We start from the raw sequence: 26,798 nt of genomic DNA, 5'->3' as shown, positions 1-26,798 counted from the left end.
GATAAGAGGTTCGCTTAGCGGGGCCTGGTGTTGTGATTATCGCCGGCATCGACTGCCCGTCGATGCAAAGCAGAGGACGCCCTCCAGTCGATCGCCGCGCGGGATTGGACAGCCCCGCCGCGCCGGCCTTGAAGAGACCGGGTCAGCCTGCCGCCATCACGCACGCACACGGGCGCGAGCGTGTGAGATAGAGAGCAAGCGCATACGCGTGTGAGAAATAGAGCGAGCGCATACGCGCGGGAGATAGAGCGCGGGCGTATGCACAGGAGAGAGAGTGAGCACGCACAGGAGAGAGAGAGAGAGAGCGTACGCACAGGAGAGAGAGAGAGAGCACGCACAGGAGAGAGAGAGAGAGAGCGTACGCACAGGAGAGAGAGAGAGAGAGCGTACGCACAGGAGAGAGAGAGCGTACGCGCGGGAGAGAGAGAGCGAGCACACGCGCGGGAGAAAGAGAGCGAGCGTACGAGTGGGAGAAAGAGAGTGAGCGTACGCGCGGGAGAAAGAGAGAGAGAGTATGCACAGGAGAGAGAGAGCGAGCGTACGCGCGGGAGAAAGAGAGCGAGCGTACGCGCGGGAGAAAGAGAGCGTGGCAGGAAGAGGACCCTTTCAGCAGAGAACCATCTGGAAAGGAGGAGGCAGGCGCGGTAAGCAGCTCCCGCTTCCCAGACGCAGCCGCCGGCAGGGACTCCAGGCTTATCAATCGGCAGGCAGACGCGCTGCGGACACGGATACACGCGCAGAACAAACACGCACGCACACGCGCGCGCGGGCCCGGATACCACGCAACAATGACAAGATGGCAGATCGCTCCCTCTCATCAGGGCCCCTCTCTCTTTGATGTGGTCGAGCCTCAGAAATCTCTGAGCGCTGACTCGCACGGACACACACACACACACACGAGCGCACACACACACACACACACACACAGACACGAGCGCACACACACACACACACACACACACAGATACGAGCGCACACACACACACACACACACACAGACACGAGCGCACACACACACACACACAAACACACACACATAAACGAGCGCACACACACACACACACACACACACACAGACACGAGCGCGCACACACACACACACACACACAGACACGAGCGCACACACACACACACACACACAGACACGAGCGCGCACACACACACACACACACACACACACAAACACAGACACGAGCGCACGCACACACACAGTTGCGCACATACACACAAATGTGCACACAGACACACACACTCACAGACAGACAGACAGACAGGCGTGCACACACACACACACACACACACACACACACACACACACACACATACAGACACACACAGACACACACACACAGACACCAGAAACTGGTCCATTCCCCAGTCCTAATGAATCAGTTACCGAAGCCCCCCCTCCCCCCTCCCGAAGAGTCTAGCATTGTCCTGCCCGTCGCCCGCAGGTACTCTGCCGAGCCTTATTAGCACACAATGGCTCACCTGGTTTCCCTGGCGACAGGTGGCGCCGCCGCCCGCCTTCAGCGGCGGAACGCGCGGCTGGGAGAGGAACACACGGTGCGGCCATCTGCTCCCCCGCGCCCCCCAGCCGAATTAGCGGGGCTCCGGGGCGCGGAGAGACGCCGAGCGAGCGTTTGGGGGGTGCGCGCGGGCCCCCACCCCCACGCCCCCCTCCCGGGGCGGGCCCTACCTGCGACAGACGAGCGCCGGAGGCGCGGCCGCCCCTAATGAGCCGACAGACCCGGCGCCGCCGGCGAGCCAGTCCTTAAAAAACACCCAATCAGCAGCCTCGGAAACGCCGCCCGGCCACCAGGCACTCAGCACCGCCCCGTTTCGGATTACAGCGTTCCTTCTATCCCCCCACCCACCACCCCACCCCCAAAAACCCAAAATATTATTTTTCCAGGACATTTCATGAGACCACCAACTGTAATATAGATTGCGATCGCAGGGATGAGGAGATTGCAGTTGCGGAGGGGGGAGTGTGTGTGGGCGGGGTGGGGGTGAGATTGTGGTTGCAGACTTTAACCTTAGCTTCTACAGTTGCACTAAAAATATTTTTCAGAAAAACTAATTATTTTCCAGGACACTCAGGAAATTCTCATTTTCCATGAGTATTCCATGACTGGGAAACTGCATTAAACAATTCCAGGTCTTCCGGGAAGCGTGGGAAACCTGCACACCAGTTTGGATTATGATATCACACCGTTTCAGATTATAATATCACACAGCTTCAGATTATGATATCACACCGTTTCAGATTATAGTATCACACCATTTCAGATTATATCATCACATTTTCCATTAATAATACCACACTGGTTCAGATTATAATATCACACCGTTTCAGGTTATAATTCAAATGTAATCATTTTTGCTCATCCAGAACACAGGATGACCCAGTGCTCTTGGGACATCGGCCAAAGGACCAGGCTCTGCCCTTATCAGAGACCGCTCAAAATCATTGTGAAACAAAATTTCACAATGAAAGGGCAATAGTACAGATGAACCAGATCAGAATTGCAGGTCGTAGACTCAATGCAATAACCACACTGAGCAGCTTCCCACAATGCACTGCACTGACCAGCTAACTCTACCCAAACTCAAACCCTAACCATAACCATCAGCAAGCAAAGGCAGGACTGACTTCATGACTGACTTCCACCTTCCATTCATAATAATAAAACTGATTAAACATATTTAGCGTATATATGCTCTACCAGACATTTTAGAGGAAGTTACTCATTACAGGTGTGACATTAAAATAGTAAATGTGCAATAAACAACAGAAACTGACCTACTGAAACTGAAACTCATTTCAGTTAAGCACCCAAATAATTCTGGAGGTCGGTGGCTGGGGGAGAGTGTGTCCACTGCGCCCCACCCAATGGAGTTTATGTAAAGAGATAAATGAATCTGCAGTGCATGCTCGGGCCCTGGATAAACGGCCATTGTAAAACATGGGGGGGGGGGGGCGGGGGGGGGGGGCTTATTAACACACTCTAGATTGCAGCAGAGTCCCCGAGCCCCACAAAACTAATTAAAGCGTGGCAGATGGGGTCTGTAAGAAGCTCAGGCGTAGACGCAGACTAAACAGGGCTCCCGGACCTGGGGGTGGGGGTGGGGGGGTGGCGGTGGGGGTGGGGGGGGGCGGTGGAGGGTGAGGGGTGGAGGGGGGGGGCACGTCCCGGGCAGGGAGCCGGGAGACCTGGTGAAACAGTCCAATAAGTGCTGACACAATAAAAATGATCGGACGACCCCCGCAGGACTGGACCGGGGAACGGGGAAACGGGATTTATGAATCCGCGAATCTGCATGGGCGCGGCCAAACCCGGTCCGCACTGCGATGGCGGTTACTCTAGCCGCTCGGCGCCCTGGGACCACCTCGGTGCCGCGAAAGGCGCTACATTTTTAAAAAAAAAACAAGATCAACCCTGGGACGCCTCGGGGTGAAAGGCGCTATATAAAAAGACAAATCGACAATGTTCAACGCTCCCACGGGGGGGGGGCTAGGGACCGATTAAGATCTGAAGGGTCCAGTGCGGTCCACTGTACGCAACTCAGACATGGCGCCATGGCGATTAAAAAGCGGAACCGGCTTGTGACGGCGGAAGATAATAACGTGAGCGACATCGACGCGCGCCGAGAGCCGACCGCGAAAGCCGTGACACCGCGGGCGAGCGCGAGCGCAGCGGGGCTGGGCTGGGGCGGGTCTTTCTGAGGCACGTTTACGGCTTAAAGCGGTTTCCCGATATAGAGCGAAGCTCTGTCATCGCTTAGCGCGTGCCTGCGTTAGCATGTGGCACGTTGACGTAATTCCTGATATGTTATGACTACGTGCAATTCCTACTGAATAAATAAATATATATTTTTTTCAATAAACTACTTAAGTTCATTTTAAGGCCATTCATGGGGGGGAAACTTGAGTGTGAATGCTAACCTCTGGGAAAGTACTCACATTGTTCTGGTAACGTGCGCCTTGTCAGTCAGTCCCCTGAGGTAAACAAATCCAGGGAACGTTTTTATTTGGACACACACAATCTCTTTTCATAACTGCCTGCATTTCCCAGGGTTTTTTTTTTTCTCGCAGGGAAACGATCCAAGGTACTTCGGAAAAGAAAACAAACACTCCGCTGATCTGCGAGGGGTGGAAACAGCGATTTTCTCCCCTGTTTTAGAAATGGGAGCGCGACGCAGGCGAGCCCGCTTCTGTGCTTTTTTCCGGCAGCATCGGATTCTGACAGCCCTCGGGCGCTCTCAGCCAGCGAGCTTCCAAAAATGGGCCGGGATCGATATTTCACAGCTTACATCATGTGCCTTTTGTGGTGTGATGGACAATGAGGCTCTATGGGAACTCCAACAGTCACTCAATACTGAGAGAGAGAGGGAGATAGATAGATAGATAGAGAGGGGGGGGGGAGTGTGAGAGGGAGCGTGACAGGGAGTGAGAGTGAGAGATGGAAAGAGAGACAGTTTGAGGGAGCGTGAGAGGAAGCATGAGAAAGAGTGAGAGGGAGAGGAGAGAGAGAGAGAGGGAGGGAGAGGGAGAGAGAGAACACAATCTCTTACTGCTGAGACTTTGCCCCACTCCCTAACCCACTGTTTTTGGGCGGGGGAGGTGGGGGGGTGGGGGGTATTGAGCCTGTGCGAGACAGAACCCCCCAACCACCCCCTATCCCACTCAGGGATTACAAACCCCCCCCCAATATATGTCTAACTTCATATGGAAATGTAATACACCACAGTAAACCAAAATAAAACATACCATCAACAAGTGAATTACAAATGGATTTTTCAGGTTGAGTTCTGTCAGTGTGGAACAAGGGGGAGCAGGTGGAAATCACTGAAAGGTAAATACCAATATCAGGAAGTAATTCCTCACGCAGAGAGCTGTCAGCCCGGCGCGCAGCCTGCCAGGTCCGTGTAGCAGACGCGGGAGACCCTCTGGGCGCTCCAGTCCAGACCTGACAGGGCGCTTTGATAGATGATGAGACCGGAAAGGCTGAATGGCCTGCCCGCCTCATTATGCATTCCTGTGTTATTATTGATGGGCTACACAAAATGAAACAAATTATTGCCATTCTCAGACTACAATATAGGCATACGTATATATATATATATATATATATATATAAAATAATACACTGCTGTGTATCAGGGGTGTTCAGTCTTGTCCGAAAAGAGCCAGCGTGGGTGCAGGTTCTTGTTTTTAGCCGAGCACTACGCCACCGTTTCAGTTAATTAGCTACTCATGGTCTTCAATCAAGACCGTGATAAGCAGGAACAGGCAGCGCAGTGCTGGACTAAAATGAAAACCCTTTTTTGCACACACCCCTGCTCTATATGTTTATAATATTCACACACACACACACACACACACACACACACTCATGCCCTTTCCGCACAAACAGGACCGGTGGACGGTGTTTCCTGCCACGTTCTGACAAGCTGCACTGATCAATGCACCGACAGGCGGGGGATGGGGGGGGGGGGGGGTGGGGGGGGTAGTGGGTAGGGGTGGCAGTTAAACCGACAGAAACACAGCGGTTTTGAGCTTTTGCAGAAGCGATATGAGGAAAACACTTTTTTCATTAAGGCGTGAAACGCGGCCACACCGCGGGGACTCACGGCGGACGCGGGGGCCTGAACATTTCCAGACGCGGCGGTGTCGCTCAGGAGACGTCGCACAGCCCGACTCCTTCAGCGTACCGACGCTTTCATACGCCGCGTCCACCCGCCTGAGAAGCACAGCAGCCATTCGGGCCGACTCCGCTACTCTGTGGACTGTTGCAGCCGCTATCACATTCGCTGGTGCGCTCTCATCCTTTCAGCAAAACTAATTCTTCATTTAAATAAATAAAATAAATAAACACATTTTGGCCCCAATCCACTACGGTGACTGTCCTCTCTGCCAGCGAGACCGAAAAACGCAGTTTCCATTTTCCTGACAGATTCCTGTGAATCATGCACAACGACACCAAAAAAGGCGTCAACCTGCACGGGCCTCTTCAGCAGCTCCGCAAGATTACAGACCGTTCCCCGATCCTTCCGTAACCAGGCTAATCAGGATTATTAAGAGAGAGTCTTAAAACAGACTATTAAGCACCCACTTATTGGCGGGAAAAAACTGGCAGTAACCATGGCGACGCTCAAACGGAGCCGCTCGATTGCGTTCCGTGGCGCGGCGCGTCGCGCTGGGGCCCGACCCCGACGCTCACGCCCCTTCGTACGCTCGCACGCGTGCGAACACACGCGGGTCCATTCCACAGGAACGAGCACACGCACGCAGGGCCGCGTTCGATTGGCCAGCGGTCAAGGGCCCCAGGAGCCACTGAGAAACCCGGTCGTTAGCATCGAGCGCACGTGACGCGTCCGACCAGCTCCTGCTTCGGCAGGGACTGCGCATCCTTAATTTCATCTGCATTCAGTGGTGCCGAGCGAGAGATAAGGAGAGAGAGAAAAGGGGTCAGAGAGACAGAGATAGAGAGAGTGTCACAGAAAGAGATAAAGGCAGAGTGAGAGACAGAGTCAGAGAAATGCTTTTGACTCTTTAGATGCTGGTAAAACATGGGAAACTGTTCTATAAGATCCTTAGGAATGTTCAACTACGCATCTCATACAAGCAAACTGAGTAATTATATGAAAGAATAATTTTGTTCTAAACATTAAAAACAGAAAATTGTCCATAACCTGCAGGATTTCATGGGTGTGTACAGGGATAAGCCTAAAAGTAGGCTAGTACAACCAAGTCGAACTCTGGGCTGGTGGCTTCAAAGCAGTGATTGAACCAAGCCGGTTTCACTGGACTGTTTTGTGTATGAGGCTTTGACAAGAGAGGTAACAGAACACACACAAAAGCTTATTCATACAGCTCCCCCTTCACCGAAATAGTCCAGATTAGAAGTCTGTTTGCTGGCTATGCGTCGGGCGTTGTCCTGTTAAATCGATGTTGACCAGCCCGATATCAGTCTAGGCTCAAATAGCAGTAAGTATAGAACGATGCTGGTTCAACTTGTTGGTCAGACCACAACAACTTATAAAATAACAGTCTTGCATTGTTGTTCATGAGCTGGTCAATGCATGCAGCTAAGTGTCAGATTACATAAATGGTTGAGGACAAATGCAAGTTCCATCATTAATAGCTGAAGCTGGTGTGGAAGTTGGCAGAAACTGATACAACCCACCCAGGAATGGGGCTCCCCTGCAATAAATACTTCCGCTTCTCACACTGCGACGAACCGGGACTCGATCAACCGTAAAGTCTTACTTATAGCAGTGCGGAGTTAAGCTAGTGGAAGAGGAAAGAAAAAGCCGCAAAAAAAAAAGCCAGATTCTCCACAGCGCAGTTTGAATACATCAGAGACGGGCTTCCCGAGACAGCCCTGACGTTCTCATCAGCGAAACCGCGGCAAAGCGGGCTCTCCCTTTCACGCCCCGGCGCCCGCAGATCCGCATTTCGCACGCGGATTCCCGGCAGCCCGAGGCCGGCCCGACCGCTCCAGTTTAGCACAGAGCTAGCTCGACTAATAGCGAAATACCGCCGCTCGTGTTTCCCCAAAAATCCTCATTTCCGTGCTTTTAATACCAGACATTTCAACGATTTATTTATTTATATTCCTCCTGTTTATACATTCTTTTTTGACAGGCTGCTAAGAAAGGAAGAATCTTTTTGCATATTCGTTTAAGCAGATTCCATTACCTAGGGGAACTTTTTTTAAACCATAGATCAAAAAAGCTGGATATTCCGGTTTAAATAACTTCCTTGACGTGAAAATGGCAATACTCCCACCTGTTGAATTAAATCTGCATCCTCGCATTCATAAGCTCCGTTCCATAACCATTAAACTACAGCTGACCCCAGATGGCTCATTTGGTTATGGTGATTTGGTGCACTGTGATTTTCATATGGTACTGCACCCTCGACCCCCCCCACCCCCACCCCCACCCCCCACCATCACCACCCCCTCCTACCTCCTCTCTCACCACACCATCACCACCCCCACCCCCACCCCCAAATAAATGGCAAAAAGTGGCATGTGCAAAAACAACCAGCTTTCACACAGGAGACTGTGACTCACTGTGTTAAAAAAAACACATTCTCTTCTTAATTAAGTGTCTTACTCACTGGGACTAAGCACATTTTTAATTGGTTCCTTTGCAAGAAAGTGTTTTCAGATTCAGACTGTGAATTTGGCAAAGTTAAATATATATACATATATATATGCTGGCATGAAACACACCATTTTTGTCTTTGCTCTTTCAAGAAAACAAAAAACAATGTTGATGGCTAAATATTTTTTAAACAAAAGCCCAACGACAAAACAAAAATATGGAGGAACGACAAAAAAAAGAGACATCATAAAGGCAATATTTGCCAGCTACAGAACAGAACAACGCTTCCAACTGAGAAATTCTGCAGAAAACACATCCCACCCCACCTGTTCACAGCAGGGGTATGTGCAATTGCACACACTCTTAAAACTCTCTCTGTGTACACGCTCTTCAGCACAGACAACACAAACCCCGGCTCAGGCACGGAAGCCGTGGTCACATGACTGCTGGGGTGAAAACTCGCACAGTGGGCTTTCTCCAATCGCCTTCATGCGTCCTCGTCTCCTCTGTCCTCCCCTGACCCGGAAATCGATCGAGGTCCGCCATCTTTAAGGACACTCTAACCCGATAAATGCTCCGTGGAGGAGTGAGGAGCTAGGAGGCTCCCTGGAGGACGCTTCAGCAAGGACACACGAGCGCATCCTTCGCGGAAGCATGTTTTGGATCGCGTGACATACAAACAATCGACCAGTGGGTCCACCTCTCCACGTGCCACGCCCGTAACTGGCGTGGCGTCAAACCGACGCTTGACCGAAGGACGTTTCATCAGTCTGATGCACGTTTCCTCGATTCCTCGCGTCCTTTCCTCAGCTGGGTGGAGCCAAGCAGCGCAGAAAGGACATGAGGACGAGACGGAAGGAGGGAAAATAAGCAGAGGTGGACGTCCCAGGGGTCCGAAAGTAAAAGTCCTGCCATGTGTTTCATCCACCCCCTGAACTCAGCCAGCTGATTTAGCTCTACCTCCTGGCTGAAGAATGGTGCTCATTAGCAAATTCAGGTGACTGGAACAAAATCCTGGGATGAACTTTCACTTTCTGAACCTGGATTGTCCACCTCTGAAAATAAGCGAGCGGAACACGCCCGATGGCTTGCTCCGAGACCGACGGTGTTGCAGGGTCAGCGTTCGCGAGAGCGCGAGGTTGCCAGGACGACGTCCCGGAAAACCATAGATCAAAAAAGCTGGATACCTTCCTCGAGGTAAAATGCCAGTGTTGAATTAAACCCTGCAAAATTAAATCTGCATCCTCGCATTTAGAAGCTCCGTTCCCTAACCGTTAAACTACGGCTGACCCCAGATGGCTCATTTGGCTATGCTGATTTTATGCACTGTGATTGGCCCTGTGATTTTCATACAGTACTGCTGCTATAGGACAGCGGAGGACTGCACAGATGTTCGCAGCCCGGGGGACAGCTGCTATAGCCGGGCAGACGAGACTTCCTGTCCGCGACCCGGCCCGGTTCGGCCGCGTCCTGCTCGGATGGCGTAAGGACACACCCCAAAGCAGCGCAAAATAAACCAGCCCCGGCTCCGTTCCCAGCGAAATGACTTATATTTATCGCTTATTTATACCGCGCCATAAATAAACCTGCACAAAAAAATGAGAAGAATGCTGATGAGGGGAGGGGAGAAAAATGTCATAAATAAATAAAACAGTCCCCGAAATTAAATGTCAAACGCAACAAATAATTACAACTGTGCAATACAAATCACTCTCAATCAATTCCGGTAGTCTCTCCCTCTCTCCCTGGCACCCTGTCACAGATGGAGCCATCTAATTGACATTCCAAACTGGCATCATTAATTAAGCCCCTGATTGGTTATTATGCCACGACTGGCATAAACTTGCCAGTTTCACTCTGTGCTAAAGACAAAAAGGGGTGGTGGGTTGGGGTCGGGAGGGGGGGGGGGAAGCCATTGTTCAGGCATCCAATTTAGTGCAAATGGAAGTGTCTATTAAAAACAAACCTTATCGACAATTACACGGTTTTTGAAACAGTCTCTGAAACGCACTGAATCGTTCGCACGGGAACGGAGAGGAGGAGGGGAGAGCTTCGGCGAGTCAGAGGTCCCATGAGCCTCTCTGCCGGAGCGCGGCGCGTCGGCCCTTTTTCTGGAAAGGTTCTTCGGAGGCGGCCGCAGATTTACGGTCGCGGCGGGCGAGAGCGGCGAGATCTGCAGGCGAAAGGGAGCCTGGGAGAATCGCGTTACGCCCGTCGCTAGCGTTTAGCTCAGGCGAGACAAACGCCACCCCCCCACCCCAGTGCCAGGGTAGGGAGATACGCATCTCACAGGCCAGGAGAAGGATCCGGAAGGCATCAGCTGGTGGGGGCGTGAGGGGGGGGGGGGGCGCAGAAGAGGGGCTGCCGCGGCGCAGGTTGGGCACCGCCAGCCTCCGGTGACAGCCGGGCGCTTAATGGAACTGACACTCGGCAGACCCGAGCCAACTCCTCCACAATCCCGCCTCTCCTCTGCTGGGACTGGGGGGGGGGGTGGGGGGGGGAACCGAAACGCTCCATACTGCCGATTACAGACAATTCCGGGCCGGATTCCTGGAGAGGGAGACGGTGCGGTTTCCATCTGGACTCCATCTTTGTTTGCGCGTATTATTCGGCAACGACAAACCTGAATCAGGCCAGGCCTACGAAGAGGCATTTCCATACAACTTCTTAAACTAACAAAAATAAAGATCAGAAAACGCCTCTTCCTCCAGTGGGAATGAAAGAAATGCATGCAAATCCCGGTTTATTTGGATATTAATTTAAATAAAAACAGGCAGGGGGGCGGATCTAATCCGGCACCAGGTGTGGCGTCCTTGAGGTGTGACCGTGACCCCCGGGCGTCGCCGGCGCCAGGCCCTGCCGCGGGCCGGACGGCGAGGGAGGCTCCGCACGGCGGGCGTGTGCCGCCGAATCACCGCCACCAGCCAATCAGAGCATCGCCCGCCATAACCTCTGCCCCGGACCGGCTTCTGATCGGGGAGAGACGGGACACGCACACGCTGGCGCACATGCAGTCACACTCACACGCGCAGTCACACACGCATGCTGTCACACATGCACACAATCACACACGCACACAGTCACACACGCACGCAGTCACACAAACATGCACTCAGACTGCCACATGCAGTCACACTCGCACATGTAGTCTCACATACACACGCGCACACACACACACACACACACACACACCTATGCCCAAGGGCAGAACACCCACCTTGTTAAGGGGAAAGAGAGAGATGGCTAGATAGAGAGAGAGAGAGAGAAAGAGAGGGAGAGATAGGGATAGAGAGAGAGAGTCTTGGGTGAGATTGGATCCAGACATGCTTGCTCACGGATAGAATTACATTATTGATCACCCGACAGATTGCGTTATGAGGGACCCTCAGATCCGTGGTGCTGCCATGTACCCTCGGGTCCTGGGGGGGGAGGGGCGAAGGAGGACAGGACGGAGGTGGGGTTCTGGCCTGAGGGAGTTTGGATTAAATTCAAAGAAGAGAGAATGTGTGTGCCTGGACTCTGACGGGACAAAAATAAAAAAATAAATAACAGAGACAGCGCTGATCATCCTACCTGTTTCTTTACAAAGAAAGGGAACCTTGCCTTTTTCATTTAAGCTGAAGATGATGGTTAATTAAAAAGCACTCACTAGAACTGCACAGACAGATTCATAGCAAAAACACCGAAAATGGTCCAACTGCCATAGACGGGAAAACAAAACATTTAACCCCCCCACCCCGCCCCCCTGGGCCCCATGTGTTACTCGACAGATCCATCAAAGTGTTAACCGCATTACCGGGAGTCATTTTCCCATGTAAAACCAGCTGACCCAACACAGGGAGGGTTATTTTTAGTCGGCCACTTCCATCGCAGTATTTAGGGAGCACTTCAGCCCACAAGTTGGTGTTTGACACACGACGCGACGCGCGATACCAGAAGTGGCAGAGAGGGGAGCTGATTAGCTGACAGGGGCCGTTTCGCACACCGCACCACTTCCTGCGCCCTTTCCCCACCCCTCAGACTGGCCTCTCAACTCCAGGGAATGCTGGGAGGCAAATCTGACAGCTCCCCTCAGGGGGAAGGGGGGGGGGTCCTTATCGCCATGGATACAGTGAACCCACTCCGGTCACGTTCTGATAGGGCGGCTGGGACATGTCGGGGGTCGCGGGGAGTCACGCGACCGCTTGAGCAATTTCCCGTCGCCGCGACAACGCCGAGGACCCGGAGCGCTGCCCAACGGCCGAGCGTTTAGCCGGAACTTTCCGGCATGTGTCGCACTTCGATATCACTTTGCGGTTTTGTTTAGTTTTTTGAGCCTCGAAAGCAAAAAAAAAAACTGTCAAGGACAACACAAAAACATCACATTCCTCACCTCCACGCAGCTGCACCACACCACACGCCAAACGCGCCCTTTAACCCCGACCTAGCGATTCTCCAGCCCTGTGAAGGGTAGCGCGTTCCCGTGTGACTAATTATCTGTGAAACCACGTCGCGTGCGAAATGCAGACGTCGGATGAGGAAGCGAAACTGCGTGGAGCAGCCGTTCTCTGGCCAGACACAAACCGTGACACACGGGGAGGAGGACTGTCATTGGACCCGGACCAGAAAGCACTCACAGAACACAGGTAAGCTACAGGACTGTCAGTAGACCTGGTTCAGAAAGCACTCACAGAAACAAAGGTTATCTACAGGACTGTCATTAGACCCGGACCAGAAAGCACTCACAGAACACAGGTAATCTACAGCACTGTCATTAGATTTGGTCCAGAAAGCACTCACAGAAACAAAGGTTATCTACAGAACCGTCAGTAGACCTGGTCCAGAAAGCACTCACAGAACAGAGGTAATCTGAAGGACTGTCATTAGACCTGGTTCAAAAAGCACTCACAGAACACAGGCAATCTACAGCACTGTCATTAGACCGGTAAAAAAAGCACTCACAGAACACAGGTAAGCTACAGGACAGTCATTAGATTTGGGACCAGAAAGCACTCACAGAAACAACGGTTATCTACAGGGCTGTCATTAGACCCGGTCCAAAAGGCACTCACAGAACACACATAATCTACAGCACTGTCAATTAGGCCCGGTTCAAACAGCACCCAGAGAACAGCAGCGATCCAAAGGACCGAACAGCCAGAGGAGGCTGCCAAACTGCACTTACCCAAATCTCACTGGAACCTTTTGAGTCACAAACACAAGAGCTCGCTTATTTTCTTCTTCACGTCGTATTTACTTTTAATCAGTCAACAAGATAGTGAGCCCAGCGACCAGGCACACTGCAGCTCTGCTGCTCTTCAGCCAGAAAAAACGACCAGACTGAGCAGCTTGTCTCTTTTTAACTCCCGGTCCAAAAAGGACACGGGGAAAAAGGGAAAAAAAAATTGGAAAGTGCTGCAATTCGGAGGTCCAATTTGGCAACCCGTTCGCTGTAAACATTGTGGCTGCCGGGGCATATGGTGGGTTTTTTTTCTTTTCGAGAGGGCCGTGTGTGTGTGTGCGACAAGACTCCCGTAATAAAGTTCCCTGACCCCGGCGGCAGCTCTTCTCCAGCTAATCACTGTAATTAAAGGTCTGCGCGGCTCAGAGATCAATGCCGCGATTCAGCCAGCGGGCGAACGAAAGAAAAAAGAAATGAACTACAAAGCAGGGACGACCAACAGCACAGCCGCCCGCTCCGCTTCGCTCACATAAATACACGCTCGTTGTGCCTGTTAGGAACGCGGGTCAAAGTGATGTCATTCCTTTTTTTTATAAAAAGGAGGGGGAGGGAAAAAAAGAGAGCGGCGCGGCATTTGGTTTAGATTAAAGGCGCCCGCCTTTATTTGACGTCGATGTAAACGGCGGGAATTCTGGGAAACGAACGGGCTTGGCTGAGATTGAGAAACCCAGGCACAGGGGCGACGGCCCGTGCCGAAATCAAACTTTAAAGAGATGGGGGAAGAAATCCAGGCGCTGAGCCAGCGGCCTGCAAATGAAGGCCATTGTACCGGGGGGCGGGGGGCGGGGGGGTATCGATGGGGGTCGCTTATCGCGTACGCAGACGCGAGCGTAGGAAAACAAGCCTGCGCGCGGACACGCGAACCTCAGACGGTGTTTACAGAAGCTGGCGATAAGCGGCGGGGGAGCAGCAGCGGCGGGAGAGCAGGAGCGGCTTGCCGGGTGACTCATTAGGGACGAGTGCCTGACTTCGCTCCCGTCTCGCTGGCTGCAGCCGTTACACCTCCCCCGTTAGCGTTAGCGTCTGCGTAGAGCGGAATAACAAACCCCGGCTAAGGTACCTTAGCGAGCTCCAGTAGGAGGGTTTACACTGCCGATGGGAGACTGAGCTTTCATGAACGCCCCCCCCCACCCCCACGCCCCCCACGGGTGAGGCTACGACATGGAAAACCCATGGAAAACCCAGCCTGTCAATCACAGCCTAGCCTGAACCAATAAAAAGGCCATTTTGTTCTCGGCATCAGAAATCACAAGCAGCCTAATGGCAGCTCGTCACATTTTTTATTTCAAGCCTTGGGCTTCGCTAAAAAGACGACGGACGATAATTTTAGCTATATAGTGCTTTTAAAAAAAGTGTTAAAAGCACTTGACAAACGAACAAATAGGAAACAATAATAAGAAGTCGAACGTGAACGTGGGCGTTGGGACATAAAAGCGTAGCTCAGGGGAGGGTGCTGACAGCAGAGGGAGGGGGGGCGTCCCCGGCCCGCTCCACAGCCGCCGTGTTAATGGGCATCGCTGACATTCCACAGAGGAGCGAGGCTCCCATGGAAAGCCCGGCCTGTCCGTCACCACGGAGACGACTCCTTCCTGCCGGCCGGCAAAATAATCACTCGCGTCTCTCTCTCTCGCTTTCGCTCTCGCTCTGCAACTTCTCTCTCACACCGTTTTTATCACAACTTCTCCCCCCTTCTCTCTCTCTCTCTCTCACTCCTACCCCTTCTCTTTCTCACACCTTCTCCCCGCTTCTCTCGCTCTCCCCTTTTCCCCCCTTCTCTCTCACTCATTCTCTCCCTTTCTCTCCCTCTCCTTCTCCTCCTTATCTTTCTTACTCCTCCCCCCTTCTCTCTCTCTCTCTCTCACTCCTACCCCCTCTCTTTCTCACACGTTCTCCCCGCCTCTCTCTCTCTCCCCTTTTCCCCCCTTCTCTCTCACTCATTCTCTCCCTTTCTCTCCCTCTCCTTCTCCTCCTTATCTTTCTTACTCCTCCCCCGTTCTCTGACTCACTCCTTCTCCTCCCTTCTCTCTCTCTCTCCCTCTCCATTTCCCCCTTTTCTCTCTCTCTCTCTCACTCATTCTCCACCTTTCTCTCCCTCTCCTTCTCCTCCTTATCTTTCTTACTCCTCCCCCCTTCTCTCTCTCTCACTCCTTCGCCCCCCACTTCTCCCTCTCATTCCTTACATTATTTTTTTTTACATACTCACTGGGGACGCGACAGGGCCTGACCCCCACAAACCTTTTGATCCGGCCTTTCCGTGAGAAAAGCCATTCCCCCCCGTCAAAGGAAAACAAGGCCCCGGACCGGAGCGTGCCGCGGCCTCTGGAATGCCGAGCTCGCTTGGGAACGACGTCTCCGAGCGCACGGGAACCGAGCGACGTCGGCCCGGTAACGGCTCTCCGAGCCTTAATTAGACGCCGGCGACCGGGCAGACGCCGGGGGAAAGGTGTTCTCGCGCCCCGGCGGCGTTTGGCAGGGAGTTAACGCCGGCGCTATCCCGCGAAAACGTCTGAGGTGGCGGCGATGCTGTTGCTGCTGCTCTGGTACATTATGAGGAAAGCCATAAATCAAGACGTTCCGACGGCAGATATTCGCTCTTATCTCTTCATCTGCCTTTCCAACTGACCTCCAGCTCATGAATTCATTCATTCTGCGGTTTGCATACACGCACAGACACACACAAATACTCGCACAGACGCACATACACACGCAAAACACATATGAACACAGACACATACACACACACACAAGCACACACGGAAATGCAGACATGTACTCTCAAATACAGGTATGTGCCGATACATGCACACCTCTACAAACACGCACACACAGGAAAACAAAATGGGTACACACATACACTTAAATTCATGTATGCTCTTACATATGCTCACACATGTACAGGCACACAGACATGAAGGTCTCCAAATCATTTGTAAAATGAAGAATGTTCCTCAAAGAAGAATCTAGAAAGGTGCCCAATGGGTTTTTGTAGTCTGTTATTCACCTTCACCACCCCCCCCCCTGCACCCACCCCCACCCACAATGGCCCCTTATTTTGGCCCCCTCATGCTACTGGTGCCAGTGACCTTCATCTCCACCTGTTGCCATAGCGACAAGCCCTCCTGCATCTGTCAGACCTCACCCAACCCAACCCCCCCCCCCCCCCCCCCCCCGAAGCTCACCCCCCCAAGGCCTGGCTAGGGCCCAATTCCAGTGGCAAATTAATAACCCAAAACACACACACAAAGAAACCACACGCACGCACAGGGGGGGCCTTCCCAACGAACCGCTGACACCGAGCAGCTAGCAGGAAGCAGTTAGCGGGAAGCAGTGAATCACTGAATTACCAGCACCACTGCCGAAAAGACCCATTAGAAATAATTCTGCCGCGACAAAACGGATCCGTTCGACAAATAACGTCGGAATTTTGCCATCTGCGCGATGAGCCGTATTCTCAGGTGGCTGAACGCGGCTTTCGCACAGCTACCAAAATGGAGAAAAGGCTCGAAGGCTCGCTTCGAAAATAAATTCATTAAAAAAAAAAAAAAAAAAGAGAAGAAGAAAATCCCAACAGGACTCCAGTGCCTCAGAGGCATCCTGGGATACCTGGTCGTGTTTTCAATCGCCCCGCTCCTCCAGACGGCTTCAGCGGCTGAATCTTCAGAGTTTCTGAAAAAGCCGCAAATTAACCGCCTCTCGATCTCCGCCAAAGCGCGTTTACTTCATTCCGCGGAGCGAGGGCGAGCCGCAGCGCCGCGTAGCATCAGCGCTCGCGAAAGAGCGGCGGCCCTCCGTCGCTCGCTGAACGCCCCCCCGCCGACGCCGCGCGAGGAGGAACCGTTTAAATAGGCAGCGCTTGACTGGCATTACCGGGGCCTCTAACAGCTCTCTCCCCACCATCGCACGCAAAGCCAAGCTAGAGCTTTAAAAATAAATTCTGTTTTTCTCCTGATCCGGGGGAGAGAACAAAAAAAAAAAAAAAAGCCCAAATAAATTTATTTTTCTTTGCGGTTGTGCACCGCGCGTCGGCTCCAGATGGCACAGAGGGAAAGGGGCGCGGCACGGAGCGCGGGCAGCACGGGCAGCGCCAAGGGGCGGAGGGCTCGAAAGCGTCGGAGACGGCGACAGAACGCCGGCGACGGTTTTTTCGCGTTCCTCGCACCCTGGGTACGCCGGCTTGGTCACCATTTCCTCATGTTGTTTTTTTTTTTTTTTTTACCATGGAGATGGTGGATCTCTCACCCCATTGGTTGGGGGTGGAGAAGGGCCGGGGGCCAGAGGGGGGGGTCCTTTAACAGAAGCCTGCTCTGGAGTGTGAAAACAGAGTCGTGGTGGAGTGATATGGGGGCTGGGGGTGGTGCGGCTGATACAGAGTTGGGGGGGGGGGGGGAGGAGTACAGGGGGTACAGGTGATATGGGGTTGGGGGGTGGAGTGGGACGGGGTTGTGGGAAGGTGGGGGGTACGGGTGATACACAGTTGAAAGGGGGTGGAGTAGTACAGGGCGTATGGGTGATACAGGGTTGGGGGGTTGGGGGGTTGTGGGTAGGCGGGTGGGGGCGGTGTAGGTGATACTCCGGTGGGATCCACCCCCGTGGTTCGGCAGGCTTCCACATCTGCTCGTTAGAGGCCGTGAGAATGAATGTGATCTCACCTCTCAGCCGCGCCGCCGCCCCCCCGCCCCCCCGCCCCCCCGCGGCTTCGTTAGCGCTCGCATACGAGCTCGGGGAGGCGGGAGGGAGCCGCGGCGCGGAGAGAAGCTCTCGCAGCCAGGGCGGGGCGAGGCACGGATGGCAGACTCCGGCGGCTCCGGCGGCTTCTGTAGCGCTTTCCATTCCGTCGGCAGCCAATCGGGGCCTTCAGAAACGAGGCGCGTGGACGGCGATGCCCGGTGGACCGCAACGCGCTCAAAACCAGCGGACGCGACGGCCCCTCGGGGCCAGAGTCTGAGATTCCTGGGAAAACCGGAGCAGAAGGTATCCGTTTTCCCAGTTACTGCCAGCGAAGCATCGGAGTACAAAAGCCCTGGTGGGGGGGGGGGGGGGGGGGGGGGACCAAGGCGAATTACCCGCTCCAGCACCGCCGCCATGACGCACGTGATCTCACGAGCACTGACTCACGCTTCCCGAAAAAACCAGGTCACATGTTGCATCTGGGGGCAGCCCGGCACATTCCCAGCCCTCAGCGCCCCCCCCCCCCCCCCCAACCAGGAGCAGAACGGGAGCCCTTTCAGTAACCCTTACTTTAGCACCCCTCCCCCAAACCACCTTTATGCTGAAAACCACAACTGGTCACCCCCCCCGGCTCACACAAAGACAGGCTCCCCTGCTGTGGGGAGCAGTAGACGGAGGAATGAGCGGGGACTTCCTCGAGTGTGGAGAAAGAACAATGCCATTCTGCAGGGCCGCTCTTAACCCTTTAAGGTGCAATATCACAAACATGTGACTAGAATGTTTGTAACGGAACATTCTAATGCTGCTGTAACAATCAACGGAGTTCTAGAACACTGACATGGAATGTTGAAAAAGCATTCCGAAAAACGTGTGCGTCAAAGGGTTAAAAATAATAATAATAAAAAAGAGACTAATGTAGAACACTCAGATGTCAACACGCAAGGACTCTTATTTTTCCTTTATTTAACCAGGTATAGGTCATCTGAGAAAGCAATTCTCTTGCAGTAAGGGCCTGGGGAATCAAAGTGGCTAGCAGGGAATGTTGGGGATTGTGTAGCCAATCAAATGTAGTAGGGGGGGGGGACGATTGGATGGTCAGAAGTGGAGAGGCAATTTTTGAGAGAATTTGACCTGGACACTTGGGTCAACACCACTGCTCTTTCAAAAAAAAAGTGCCACAGGATCCATGGCGATTACTGAGTCAGGACCTTGATTTAACATCTCATCTGAGCGAACTCAAGCTGCATCTCACTTTAAAACTCCTCCTAGGCGGGAGGCATGCTTATCCCTGTGTCAAAACCACCGGAGAAACCCGAGGAGCTGTGAGCTCAACGCAGGAATTCCTTTTTAACGATGAATGCCTGGACAAGTTCCAACTACGTACATTCCACAAGTCTCCGCATCCTTATCTTCTTTACAAGCGACAGGAACGGACTGCGATGAAGCCTGTGACGTGGTGGGTGCTGGGGAGGGAGCGAAAAAGGGGGGGGAAGCAGAACGGAAACGAAAGCCTGATGAAGCCCAGAAGGAAGTTCCAGAGTTCTTGCAATCCAGAACTTTCCAGGATAGTTTGCAGTTTCATTTTCAGAAACAAACTTTGCCCGGGGGCGTGTTACAGCAGGAAGTCTGGGGCTGAAAGACTGCCGGGCTGTGCACGTTGTAATTGAAAGATAATAAGAGCTTTGTCCTCTTCCATTCATACCGCTGCTAGAGCCCAAGCACGTGCACTCGAATAACACAGGGCTAACCCCAGAAACATTAAAGGGTTTATTACTCGGCTTAGACATTATGGCATTTTCAGTGAGGCGGAAATATCCTCTTATAAATAAAAATAAAAAAACAGAAAAACGCACGTATGAAATATCCAAGGTGTCATTTCTCGTGTGTTTACAATAAGTAGAATTATATTTTTAAATGTTTAATACGTTGATAAGAAATCAGGAAAACCGCGCCTATGAGAGAGAGCGAGAGAGCGAGAGAGAGTGGCATATTGCCGTACCGAGAGACGACCGTTTTAAGTTGCCTCCCGTGAATGCCCGGTGAACAGATGGCTCTTACTCGGGCACGTGGCCCAGTTCAAGCTTAGGGGGTGTTTTGGTCGGGGAGTCGGGGGGCACACCCGCCCAGCCACCCACCAACCCCGCTCGTGCCCACCAAACGGGGACAGGCTATTCTTTAATCCCACGCGCTGGCACCGCCGGCAGGAGAATCGTTTGTTATTTAATGAGGATTATCCTCTCTCCCGGATGCAGCGTCTCAGCGTCTCATTTACAGCATGTTTGCATCTGGGGAGTGAAGATGGGGGTGCTAAAAACAGTTCTAAAGGAAGACAAGGCTGTACAATTGCCCGTTTTGGGCCGATGCCGGGACAGCCCGGTACGGATTGACAAGGCAGATCAAGAGATTCTGGACTCGCATGAATAAAGCCACTGTTCCCATTTTTTCGTGAATACCAACAAACCCGTGAAACTGCTCAACAGTAGCCACAAAACAAAAAACAGATATGCAGTCTCTATCTCTCTCTGTGGTTTTATGAAACTTCACGGACACTCTGAAGCAAAAGTCATCTGTTCTGAATGATAAAGCCAAGAGTTTGGTCTCCGCACTATGCCGGTTGGATTCTTTATTCGCACCACACCGTTATAAGAAATGCGATCAAATTTACATACTGTAGCATACGCGCCCTTCAGTGCGAGCACTGTGATTCACTTGTCATTAAACCCATGGTACCAGAGAGCCATTTACAATTACACGGTGTCCACACAGCACAGTTCAGGCTACATAACATCCAGTGGAAAAATACAAACACTTTATACACTCCAGGCAGAATAGCCAAAGACAGTGCTGAGGCTACAACTACCGGTCGCTTATCCTATTCACAAGAAAACAATGCAAAAGATGATCGATGCAAACACTGTATGCTACACACAAGTGTCCCAGTTCATGTTGCAGAGTGCAACATGCAAAATTATTCTGTTTTGCTCGAAAAATGAATCGTGGACTTTAGTATACGCCCGACAACTACTCTGTATCAACAGATAGGGCTTTTCTACAATTATGTTTACGCTTCGATTACCAAGAACAGCAATTGTGCTATTTGCCATAGTAATCCAGTGTAAACACGCAACACTTCGTGTACATGCTAGAATCAGTGCATTCAATTGCTCTCCGGCTAAATACATTGTCAGAACATAACGGTTATAGCGAAAGCGTCAGCCTATACCTACCACCTCATGTTCTAATTTCTGGAGGCTAAAAACCAAATCGGACCTTCGATCGACTATTAATACATACACATTAGCATACACAGGCATCTACGTTCTTATAAAGCTCAAAGTTTCGTGAGAAGTGCCACAGCGTAACACAGGCGAGCCCGCATCCCTTGAGCTGCACCGTATCGCAGTAGCCTACAGCCTGGAAGCAGGCGGCGGTAGCCCGTGCTTACTGTAGCTAGGTAGATTACGTTTACTCTTCACAAAAATAGTTACAGTGCTGTTTAGCTACACCTGGTGCAGTCATTGGTGTTTTCAAATCAATGTGTATTTATTTTTCAGCCGAACAGAAACATCACGTTTGGACAGGCTATTGTGTTAAGGAGTGAAAATTATTATTCAACTTACCTTCAAAGCAGTGATTGACTAAACTGATGCGGTCCAGATTTGTTTTCCCCCTTTAAAAAAACAAAAATAAAACCCGATACACCATGCTGGGGGAAAAAGTTCACATCTTACTCTTCGCGAAATCACAGAGAGCCTCGCTAACGTACAACACCATTCCCTGTGAGCGCTGAGCCCGGTCTCAATCCTAGGAACAAGGACACGGGTTAAATGAAAGAATCCAACAAAAAACAGAAGATGTTCTCCACGCCCAGGTAGCAGGTCACATGATGAGGCCAGGTGTGCTTTGCTTCAACATGCGTTTCTGTTGGAGACACACCTGTGAGATCCGTTCACATCCGCTCCGACCGACATCTGAAACAGGAAATCGAAAAAAAAGACTACAAGGGAGAGAGTGAGCGAGAGCCCGACCGTAAGAACAGCGAGCGTGCAGTTGCCTACTCCCCACCCCCTCTGTACAAAAAAAAAAAAACAATTTCTGAGTGGATCAGTTTACGCGAAGGCAGGGAAAAAACGAAACACTAGGAAAACACAAGAGAACAACCAACGACCTCACTGTCCTCCCCCAAATTAATGACAAATGGGAATGTCCCAATAATATCTTCGATAAGAGCAAATTTATTTTCTCCTCGTTGCTTGTTTCATGTAAATCGCGGTGATTCCATTTTAATCCCCTGCAGATTAGTGTCGAGGGGAAGATTAGGGACGTTTAATTTACCGGAAAACCTATACCGATAATTTGGTGCAGGCAGTATGTTTTCTTTAACCTTTTTTTATTATTAGTATAGGGGTCAGATACTGTACATTGTATACAGCGCACACTTCTAAATACCTGGGTCATTCACAGATCTGCAATTACCCGACTGTTATGATGCAACGTGTGGAAATAATGGTAACCTTGTGTTCAAAGATGACACAATAATCACTGCCATATGGTGGAGGGCACGACTTGCTCTGAAGATATTACACAGTAACTGTGGAGCCAAGCGCAACCGTTATATTAGTCTACAGCTGCAAGGGAATTGAGGTGAAATATGTGAAATGAATATATAAAGCAAGTCTTTCACCTCAAACACAAGACCCTGGGTGGTTCAACATTTTGGAAGTTTTGTAATTTCCTATGGTGCTGGAAGATGTTATTCTGGAAACAATACATATTTTTTGCACTCCAACGTGCAGGAGACAAATTTGTGGTTTCAAATGTTTTAAATACCACAATGGTGGACTAATCAGGGTAATACGTCAATATTGTGAATCGTCTTTTAATGATAAACACATTAACTTCATATTTGTACCCGTGCTTATGAATAAAATATGTTTGTTATTGTGTATTATGTGTCTATTTTATTATAACTGGTTTTAAAATAAATATGAAGATCTGCCAGCATTGCTTAATAGCTTAATTTGCGCACATTGCAGTTTATGTCAGCCGGTTGAATGGACAGCTTACTCCCTGTCAAATGCCAGAGAAATCTCTAGTAACCGTTTAAACTCCGGGCTGGGTACTACACATCTGTCTCTTCGTCGTGTAACCCAAAATCGGGTGCATTTTTGAAACTATTCCCAGCTCTAAATTGGCCCAGAGGTTCACGGTGTAATTACAGTCGCTCCCTGTCAGGACGACCGAAATGAGAAAGCTGACGGCACTAACAAAATCTTTGTTTAGGAAACAGATTGTCAGGAGGTTAGGCAAGAGCGAGCACATTATAAACACAATTAGCTGGCTAAGAGACATTTAATGAAAGTGAGAAATGAGTTCATTTTTTTTTTCATTTCCCTTTGACCTCCATATTTTTTTTCTCATATTCTGAGCGCTGAGTGTGTCTGCACTGCAGTCCTCATGGGTTGTCCTGAGGTGTTGCCTGGAAAATTTGAACTTTGATCCTGAATGTCTGGATTTGGTACAGCACAGATTTTGTCCCCATCATTGATCATTACTCCAGGCTTTTTTCAATTCAATTTCCCTTTTTCTGGCATTGGTTTTTGTCCTCTGGCATTTAACCTGGTCTTTTTAACAAAGACAAAAGTTAATGTAATTGAAAATTGACTTATTTGAGCAAAGATTCCATTTTTGTTTTTGGAATATGCTTCCATCCCTTTGGGTCATAAGACCAAACTCTTTTAACCATTTAACCCGGCTGCTTCATACGAAAGAGAATAGTTCAATTCATTTTTGATAGTTTTTTTGACAATACTTTATTTCATTTAATCTTTATGTATCCTAACCAGGCAGGCAGGCCAATCAAGACACAGAATCTCTATGGGGTCCAACATATACATATTACGTCACCATTTATGTATTTGCACAAGTAAACAGCGGAAGTCATCTAATAATAAATTTGTGGGAATTGAGCTACGTCCCCCACGAGAGTCTGTGGAGCGGCTGGTTCCGACAGGGGGAGGAGTCTGGCAAGCCCGAGCGTGCCGAGCTGAAACCAGGTCACTCGTATCGCCCGCGTCAGGCTGCCTGCACCAGCCTAGCACTCGCACTGATCCAGTGCATACCGGAGCTTAGCCGGCATTATGCTTTTCCGAGCCAGCGCGCGCTGGCTGAGTGCTCTATGAGTATGCAGAGTCAGACCGGTGTCAGACTGTGCTGTTAACCCACGTGGGGCCACCGGGATGGGGGGCGCGGGGCAGCGGGGCAGCGCCGATTCTCGCAGGACTGACGCTGCTGACACCACAAGGAATGTGGCGCACAGAGAACAGAGAGAGAGAGAGAGACAGAGAGAGACCAACCACCCCAAACATAACCATGTACCTATTTATTGATTCACTCTTGCTGCTGTTGTTGCTGTTATTGTTATATAATGTTACATCTATCGTTGTTATTATTATTATTATTATTATTATTATTATTATAATAATAAAATATTATTAGTAAATGAATTGTATTATTATTTTACATTTTATATGTATGCTTTGGAAATAATTACAACTGTATTTCATGCCAATAAGGCAACTTGAATTTGAGAGAGAGGGATACTTTGTCTTTTGGCATCCTTTAATAAACCATATCACCTACAAACAAGTAAACTACCCAAGACACATAGAAATAAATGACCTGTATGAATCATGAAAGAGAGAGAGAGAGAGAGAGAGAGAGAGAGAGAGAGAGAGAGAATGCTTAGTCATATACATTAAATTGTTACAATCTATCACACTATTCCATACAGGGAGACAGAAAGAGAGGGAGAAAATGAGAGGAGGTAGAAGGAATGAAAGACAGTGAAAGAGCAAGAGGTAGAGAATGAAAGCGCGAGGGAGAAAGCACATGAACGAGAATGAATCAGAGGGGAGAGAGAAAAGAGCAAATGAAAGGGGAAGAGAGAATGAGAAAGAGAGAAGGGATGAAGACAAAAGTAGGTAAGCCCCCTCAACCAAGAGGCTCAACAACAGCCAGAGGAAATGAAAGCCCAGCCCAGACATCAATGTGAGACCCAACAGGAAAGAGACCATCCCAGAGACCGATGTGATACCCAACAGGAAAGAGAGACCATCCCAGATATCAATGTGAGACCCAACAGGAAAGAGAGACCATCCCAGAGACCGATGTGAGACCCAACAGGAAAGAGAGACCATCCCAGAGACCGATGTGAGACCCAACAGGAAAGAGAGACCATCCCAGATATCAATGTGAGACCCAACAGGAAAGAGAGACCATCCCAGAGACCGATGTGAGACCCAACAGGAAAGAGAGACCATCCCAGATATCAATGTGAGACCCAACAGGAAAGAGAGACCATCCCAGAGACCGATGTGAGACCCAACAGGAAAGAGAGACCATCCCAGAGACCGATGTGATACCCAACAGGAAAGAGAGACCATCCCAGATATCAATGTGAGACCCAACAGGAAAGAGAGACCATCCCAGAGACCGATGTGAGACCCAACAGGAAAGAGAGACCATCCCAGAGACCGATGTGAGACCCAACAGGAAAGAGAGACCATCCCAGATATCAATGTGAGACCCAACAGGAAAGAGAGACCATCCCAGAGACCGATGTGAGACCCAACAGGAAAGAGAGACCATCCCAGATATCAATGTGAGACCCAACAGGAAAGAGAGACCATCCCAGAGACCGATGTGAGACCCAACAGGAAAGAGAGACCATCCCAGAGACCGATGTGAGACCCAACAGGAAAGAGAGACCATCCCAGAGACCGATGTGAGACCCAAAGGGGGAGAGCCTGTACAGAATGAAATAGTCCAATTGTGTTTGAACTGTCTGCCAGCCCTGCTGAGTAATTCGGAGGCATTACAGTGAGAACTCTAATAGCGCTGGAGAAATTGCTTTGGTCTCAAAGGCATGTTCCTGCAGAAAAATATCTGCTTCTGACTGAATTAAAGAGAGCGGAATCAGAGGAGAGAAAAAAAACAGAAATGATTTATTTTTATAATAGACTTTGGCGCGCAGTCTTCCTTTTCAAAGAGTCTCTTGACCAACATTCAAATTCAAAAACAAACACACAATTATCCATTTTAATATTTCACTTTAAATCCCCATGGTTGTCTCTATTGGTAATCCCCTCACAATGAAAACATACCATCCTCAATCCCCACACAATTTCAGAAAATGGAAACTTATTATTTTAAAAAGCAATCTTGTCCTGCTAAGTGATTGTAATGCAATGAATATAGATACTGTTTCAAAATCTGAAAACACTCCACGTCCTTTGAAAATTGTGGGTTTTGTCTATTGGCAAATAATTCTGTTGCTTTAGTTTTGTCAAGGGATCTGAGTGTTTTTTCTTCACGTTTACAAGAGGTCATGAAAAGCTAACAAGCCCAGTGTGGTCAACTGGCTGGCAATATGTATGTAGAGTGCCCTCTGCTGTTGTGGAAATGTAGTACAGGTAGTCACTTTTTCCATGACCTTGAAAAATGAGATAATTTAGATTGGACTTCACACAATGTGTTTCATGATCTTTAAATAATTTTAATTTGTCAAGTATAAAAGCAAAATGTGGATATTATAGAGGTTATATGGATTTTATAATCATCACAAGGTATAGTGACATCATGACAACACAGACATCATGTAACATTAGTACACATTAGACTGATATAGACTTCGTACAGACAGTTGACCCAAATCAATTTTTTCCCCACACATATCTGCAAAGTATCTAATCTTTTTCTTAAAGTTGAAAAACCAAATAATCCCAAG

The 26,798-nt window shown here is 50.1% G+C and overlaps 1 protein-coding gene across 2 annotated transcripts in view; it reads right to left on the bottom strand.

The window, feature by feature from the left end:
- LOC118232160 (plexin-B2-like) overlaps window positions 1–22,035 on the bottom strand; it is a 107,902-nt gene extending 85,867 nt beyond the window's left edge. Inside the window, exon 1 of one of the 2 annotated variants that reach the window (XM_035426824.1) lies at window positions 21,631–22,035. The gene's annotated coding sequence lies outside the window, so the exon portion shown is untranslated. Of the gene's footprint in view, window positions 1–13,285; window positions 13,764–21,630 lie in introns of those variants that run through there. The other variant, XM_035426825.1, reaches the window with a different exon arrangement.
- Window positions 22,036–26,798: the final 4,763 nt, after the last annotated feature.

Source organism: Anguilla anguilla, chromosome 7 (genome assembly GCF_013347855.1).
Source record: "Anguilla anguilla isolate fAngAng1 chromosome 7, fAngAng1.pri, whole genome shotgun sequence".
In the NCBI taxonomy this organism is placed as follows: domain Eukaryota; kingdom Metazoa; phylum Chordata; class Actinopteri; order Anguilliformes; family Anguillidae; genus Anguilla; species Anguilla anguilla.
The sequence above is the reverse complement of the archived record's forward strand: the minus strand, read 5'-3'. Positions and strand labels throughout refer to the sequence as shown.